The following is a 7646-nucleotide window of genomic DNA, read 5'->3' as shown; positions in this document are numbered from 1 at the left end:
CTGCCACGCCCAAATCACCCTGGCAGAATGGTTTATGTGAGAGAATAAACCAGACCCTGCAGCAAGGAATCAGAACACTGTTACATGATTCGGGGCTGCCCAATCCTTTTTGGGCCGAAGCTCTTTCGTTTTTCTGTCACGTGTATAACAGGAGGTACCAGTCTAGTGTAAATTGCACCCCATATGAGATGCTTCACGGAAGGAAGCCATGTGTGAAGCACTTTAAAATTTTTGGTTCGGAGGTTTGGGTGTACACTTCGCAGGGTGACAAACTGAGTAAGCGTGGAGAACATGGTGTTTTCCTAGGATATGAGAAAGGGTCTTATCGTGTCCTGATCACAGACACGAAAACCATAAGGCTGACCAGGAGCATTGACGACAATCCACAATGGGACAGAGTTGGCGTTTTTCAGTGCCATCCCATTTGTGATGATGGTGCAAAAGGGGCAAAGAAAGTTAAGAGGGAGGCAAGTTCTGATGTGATTGATAATCCTGATGCCAATGTAGATCCAGATGATGGCACAGATTATCAGAGCCCAAGAGCCTCAGGTGAGTCTGACACTGATTCAGACTTAGCAGCTTCATATACTTTAGCTCCCCATTCTCCCAAAGAGGAGGAAGCACCAGAACAAGAGGATCAAAAGGTTTTGCGCAGATCTGAGAGAACAACCAAGGGTGTACCACCGAAAAGGTTTTCTGAAGAGTTTGCAAAGGCTGCGGTCACATGCAACTCTGGTGGGGTTTTTAAACCTAGCATGAAGTGTGCTGAGAGTAATAGCACAAAACGCTGCATTTATTTCCTTACCTGACATTTGAAGGATCAGGATTGAAGGAGCAAGCATGTGTTTAAAGTGGTTTGTTCAAATCTGCCTAATCAATTTGTATCTGAGAGGAAGAAATGTGTGTGAAGATTTTTCCAGAAGCTGCTTATTCATTTGTGTATTCACAATGTGTACTTTGTGTAAACTACAGGTTGAGATTTATGCTTTAACTCTTTCCTAATAGACACAGAGTGGTTGCAGTAACTGTATAATGGTATTGATAAAAGTGTCTTAGATAAAGGGGGAGAGAGATACCTGCAAATATGTTACCAAGGTTGTAAGCAGAGAACAACTTTTGGAGTGTGTGTGCAAATTGCAGTTATGTTAAAGATTCTTGAATGGTTGGATGAAATGGGGGAGGATGAGGAGATTTCACCCCTCCCATACCCAAGAATCTCCTGAGAATCTCCTGAGGTCTCTGCTGACTCTACAGAGAGGAGGAGCAATGTACTGCTCTCTACTTAATTAGTCAAGTGAGTGAGTCTCTGTGAGAGAGAGAGAGTCAGTCAGTGTGTCGGAGAGAGAGTGCAAGAGATCGTGTTTATAGATAAGATTGCTGCTAAGAGCAGCTGCAGGCACTCAGAGTATAGCATTGATTTATGCTCAGAATATTTAGCTCTGTATATAGTCTTGTATTATAGCTGTAGCAATAGAATAAAAGGAATATATTCTACAGAGCTGCTCTCTGAGTGGTTTATACTCTGCAAGACTCTGCAAAACGCTGCTGCGCAACGACTGTATAATTGAGACAGTGAATCCGGTGCTCTCAGCTCCAAGCTGTGAGTCCACAGCACTGTGACCTGTTCCTGTGGGAAAGGAGGTCTCTGGCAGTGCTACCCAGCTCGCCTAGCCCAGTCGGGGCTGTAGTGCATGAGTCCAGTTGGTACACTGGCTCAAGGGCGATGCTGACAGTACATTGTTCCCCTTTCCTCCTTTCACCCTCACAGCAGCTGTGTGGAAGTTTAGGTTGAGAGGCAGCGACTGGCCCAAGGTCACCCCGTGAGCTCTGGTCTCCCAGGCCCTAGCCCAACACTCTAACCACTACACCACACTGGTCAATGTCCTATCTAGCCTGACATTCTGTTCTCACAGTAGCTAACCAGATGCCTATGGACACTCTGAAAGCAGGATTTGAGCACAGCAGTCCTCTCACCCTGCAGCAACTGGTATTCAGAGGCATAGTATGTGGGTTAAACCACAGTGCCTAGGACTTGCCGATCAGAAGGTCAGCGGTTCAAATCCCCTCTACGGGGTGAACTCCTGTTGCTCAGTCCCTGCTCCTGCCAACCTAGTAGTTCGAAAGCACGTCAAAGTGCAAGTAGATAAATAGGTACCGCTCTGGCAGGAAGGTAAACAGCGTTTCTGTGTGCTGCTCTAGTTCGCCAGAAGCGGCTTAGTCATGCTGGCCACATGACCCAGAAGCTGTATGTCAGCTCCCTCGGCCAATAAAGCAAGATGAGCGCCGCAACCCCAGGTCACGACTGGACCTAATGGTCAGGGGTCCCTTTACCTTTACCTATGCCATTATCACTGGTGGATTTGTCTAAACTCCTTTTAAATACCATCCAACTTGGTGGCCATCATTTGTTGTAAACTGGGGTGCAGCCCTGCAGGAAGGAGCTGCACAAATGGCTCCCTGGCAATCTGATGCAGAGGACAGGAAATAGGCTGCTGGTTGGCCTCAGCTATTGTCCTGCTTGTTTATTTGTACATAAAGCCAATATTACAAGGATGGCAAAGTCTCTAGCACTGGTGTGGAATACATAGGAAGCTAAACCCCCGGGGGGGGGGGTGCCCAGTTGCTGCAACTACTCCATATAGCTCAGACCTAGGAATAGATGCCTAGACCAGGGGTCAGAAACCTTTTTCAGCCATGGGCCGGTCCACCGTCCCTCAGACCATGTGGTGGGCCGGACTATATTTTGAAGGGAAAAATGAACAAATTCCTATGCCCCACAAATAACCCAGAGACGCATTTTAAATAAAAGCACACATTCTACTCATGTAAAAACATGCTGATTCCCAGACCGTCCGTGAGCCGGATTTAGAAGGCGATTGGGCCACATCCAGCCCCCGGGCCTTAGTTTGCCTACCCCTGGCCTAGACATTCAATTTGTGTGCATAGGTCTCCAGAGTTGGAGAAGCAGGGCTTTTTTCCAGTCTGAACTCACCAGAACTACTCAGTTCCGGGACCTCTCAGGTGGACGCCATTGCAATTATAAGAGAACAAGGGAGGCATTCCTGGTGAGTCCTGGCACCTCTTTTTCCAGAAAAAAAGCACTGTGTTGAAGCAACTGTGTCACCTAAGACAATGAAGCTTTAACTCTCTGCCATGTGCATTCAATTGACTGGGAAGCATCCTTGACAAAAGTCGATCGAAAGCCCAGGGCAGCATATAAAAAAAATAACCTTGGGTGCTTCCGGACAGGGACATTAGATCTGAAACAGGCCACACAGATCCAGCTTTTCTGTGTGTGGGTTTGGCATGTTAAGCGTCCACACATTCCTGTTTTTCCACCCATGGGTGTTCATTGCTATTCCACCGCTTGTTGTCTGCACTTGTGGGTGGAGTTTGACAGGACCTGTCCCCTCCCCTCTCAATCACAGGAACACAGGAAGTTGCCTTAGATGAAGAAAGACCATTGGTCCACCTAGTGTAAAATCGTCAATGCTGAAACCATTTCAGGGTTTCAGAAGGGACATTCCCAACTCTTCCAGGAGTTGCCAGGGATTGAACCGGGGACCTTTGGCATGCAAAGCTGATGCTGTACCCACTGAGCTACAGTCCTTTCCACCCCTATTAGTCCTCTTTTCTCTCCACTCATTCTGGCCAAGCATGTGGGTATCTCTACCTGACATAAACTGGATAAATAAACTAATTGCTGTTTGGTACTGGAATTTTAGAATCAGGATAAGGATGGCCAAGTTTTCTTCTGGAAGCCTTCCTATGTCTTTAATATCCACCTAACTGGCATTAGTTCCAAAGTTTTCACCATCAGAGTGGGCTTCTTCAGGCTTCCGTTTTATTGATACAACAAAACACCACCACCACAAACTGGCTTCTAAGTATAAAACCAAATTTACTAGAATAATCGCTAGAATAGAGATAGACTTGTAACCATTCAAGCAATAAACATACTAAGGTGCCATGTGCAAGACAAAGCCTGGAGATACTGTAAACATGGAGTGGATAAATGTACAACTCTATCTTAACAAGTTACATGTGCAGTAAACGTTATACAGACTGGATAAATGAATTGTTCAACAAGTAGCGTAAGTCCAATCACAGAACGGCAACCCCATGCCGCCACAATGGCAAGGGTAGCACACTGGAGAATATGAAAAAGTTTTTCAAAGCTGTTTTTCAAAGATTGAACTGGATGAGATGTTCTTCAATGGGTCTTGAGTTGGAAACACAAAGCCATATGCATGGATCAATCACGGGAAGGCAAATCAAAGCCACCACCTTGGTGAGAATAACACAAGTGGGCAAAAGGAGACCTGTTCTCCGGATATATTACAGGTTTTGCTACACGCTTCATCAGTCCGAAAAGCCAGTCTTACAAAACAGTTGTACAGTTATCCACTCCATGTTTACAGTATCTCCAGGCTTTGTCTTGCACATGGCACCTTAGTATGTTTGTTGTTTGAATGGTTACAAGTCTATCTCTATTTTGTGAATCTAATGGAAGAAGAAACTTAACATTTTAATTTTTTTAGTTTCTTCTCTAGCACGGTGAATTGTCAGTTCCGTTACTACCCCTGATGGCAGCCTTTTGTCCTACTGTATTTATTTTTCCCAATTTGAACTATAAAATTGTGGTTTTCTTGAGTCAAAATGAGAGTACCCCTAACATTTTTTTAAAGAAAAAAAAAGCACTGAGCTGGACCCAGAGCAGATGAAGGGTTGTAACTCAGAAAGTCCCAGGTTTGATCCCAGCCACCTCCAGAGCTGGGAGAGATTTCCTGTCTGAAACACTGGAGGGCGGCTGCTAGTCAGTGTTGCCAAGACTGAGCTAGATGGGTGAATGCTCTCAGAGTTGGAAGGGACCCCAGGGTCATCTAGTCCAACCCCCTGCAATGCAGGAATCTCAGCTAAATCATCCATGACAGATGGCCATCCCAGCTGTGCCCCCACCCTGCTGGCAACTTCGCCTCCCCCACTGGAGCTTTGTTGTTGTTGTTCTCCCTGCACCCTCCCCTCCACCCCTGGAAGCAGTTGAGGCCAGCAGAATCCAAATGGCCTCCCACAGGAACCTGGAATTTTTTCCTGACTCCTCCACAGTCCTGCCTTGGCCCGTTCCTGCTGCCACCTCTGCATCTCCCTCCCTGTGCACAAACAGCCTCTGTGTTCATGGCGCTTATCTCTGGGAGCATCTCTCATCCACAGCGCTCCACAGCTCAGCACCCTACAAAGAGGGGGCTTGTGATTCAGGCATCAAAGGCAATCACCAGTCATGCTTGCATCACAGAAAACGCCGGTCAAGGTCGAGGCACCCTGGCAAATGCTGGAGGCAAAGGGGTGGGTGGTATAGAAATTTAATAAGTAAGAAATAACAAGAAACAACAATCTCTTACATGTACTCTTGGGTTTTCCCAGACACAGAAGCATACCCTTTCCCGAGGGGCTAATGGCAACTTCCATGGCAAGCAGGGGAATGGGATGGGGGCATAGCTGCCAACATTTCCCTTTTTAAAAGGGAAATTCCCTTATTCCGAATAGGATTCCTCACAAGAAAAGGGAAAAGTTGACAGCTATGGATGGGGGATGGTTGAGCGTCAACCCTTCCGCTTCCAACCATCCTGTCCGTTTGGCAGGCAACCCTGCCTATCAAGAATCCTTTCACTTGGCTAGTAGCATCCGTGCTGCTGTTGTCACATACATAAAAAGTTTTTTCTGTTGGAATGTCGGTACCATGGACTACGCAGAATTCGATAAAATGACAGGAAGGATTTGAAACCTGCGGGACCAGAGATTTACAGAAGATTGGAAGAAATATACGAACTATTTGAAGAGCAACTGTAGTCAACAAATTACGCTAGTAGGATTACAAGAAGTTTCATAAGGAGAAATATATGAAATATTGCAAAGAAGAGAAAGAAGAGAGAGATTAGTTATGAGATTTAAATGTAATAGTGAAAATAAGAAATGTATATTAATTGAAAAGACTGGAAAATTTTCAGATGTGATTGATGGAAGTAAAAAAATATGTATGATATAGAAGTATGTTTAATAATTGTTGAAAATGATATGTTAAAAACTAATTAAAAAATAAAAAAGGAATGTTGGTACGTATAATAAAAAGGCTTCTGTCTTTCTTTTCTTTTCTTTTTTACAAAAGTTGTTTTGTATGCTACTAGCCCAGAGATGGAAAGAAGAAAGAGTGCCTACCAGAGAGGAATGGCAAATTAAGCTGTTAGACTATGCTGAAATGGCAAAACTGGTGCTTTTACCCTAAAAATGTTTAGGGGTACTCTCATTTTGACTCAGGAAAATCACCATTTTATAGTTAAAACCGGGAAAAATAAATACAGTAAATGGACAAAAGTAAAAGATTCACAAAATGTTTAGGGGTATGCGTACCCCAGGGGGGAAAAGCACTGGGCAAAATTGACTGGGAAACTCAGAGACCAAGTAGACAAGAAATTCAAGAAAGAATGGGAATAGATTATAATTTATTTAGGAGACCACTGTAAACAGATGAAAACATGAGCAGGATTTTAATCTCACTTGTAATGTAACAAATACCATGGATAATATGGATAGATACAAAACATAGACTATGAAACAATATGCAGTTGGAAATGTTGACAATAGGATTCACGGAGGGGATGGGGGGAAGTCTTAAGATTCAGAGGAGTCTCACTTTATGGGTATGTAACTGGTATTGTAATTAATTTATATTTGTACAATCAAATAAAAATGGTTAAATAAAAAGGAATCCTTTCGCTGTATGATGATGACACATAGTGACTCCCGTTTGAGGGAAAGTTGCAGCATTTTGGACTTTTCAGTTTAGAGGAAAGGCGACCAAGAGGGGACAGGAGGGAAGTTATGAAACGATGCACAGCATGGAGAAAGCGGGTGGAGAAAACTTTTATCTCCCTCTCTCATAACACTAGAAGTCGTGGGCGTCCAAGGAAGCTGAATATGGGGAGATTCAGGGCAGACAAAATAGTCCCTCTTCATGCAGCATTTCGTTGAGCTATGGGACTTGCCCCCACAGGAGGCAGTGATGGCCCTAGGTAGCTTTAAAATAGAACTAGAGAAATTCAATTAGAAGCCTGGGATAGCTCAGTCGGTAAAGCATGAGACTATTAATCTCAGGGTCGTGGGTTCAATTCCCACGTGGGGCAAAAGATTCCTGCTTTTCAGGGGGTTGGATTAGATCAGTGTTTCCCAACCTTGTGCCTCCAGCTGTTTTTGGACTACAATTCCCATCATCCCTTGCCACTGGTCTTGCTAGTCAGGGATGATGGGAGTTGTAGTTCAAAAACAGCTGGAGCCACAAGGTTGGGAAACACTGGATTAGATGATCCTTATGGTCCCTTCCAGCTGTACAGGTCTATCTCTCTACCATCGCAGAGGAGAGGGCTGATGATGGCTACAACTAGTCATGATGACTATAATCTACCTCCACAGCTGGAGGCAGCAATACTTCTGAATAAGAGTTTCTGAAAACTACAGGAGGGGAGAGTGTTGTTGTGCTTGGGTTCCCATGGGCGACTGGTGTTGGGATGAGTCTGGGGATACAGAGGCATCTGGCAGGCCCCCTGCTGGCTCCAGCCCACCGCTGGCAGCCGGGTGAACTCCGGTTCTTGAAA

Source organism: Podarcis erhardii (assembly GCF_964252035.2).
Source record: "Podarcis erhardii genome assembly, chromosome: 5".
In the NCBI taxonomy this organism is placed as follows: domain Eukaryota; kingdom Metazoa; phylum Chordata; class Lepidosauria; order Squamata; family Lacertidae; genus Podarcis; species Podarcis erhardii.
This window is presented reverse-complemented; position numbering follows the sequence as displayed.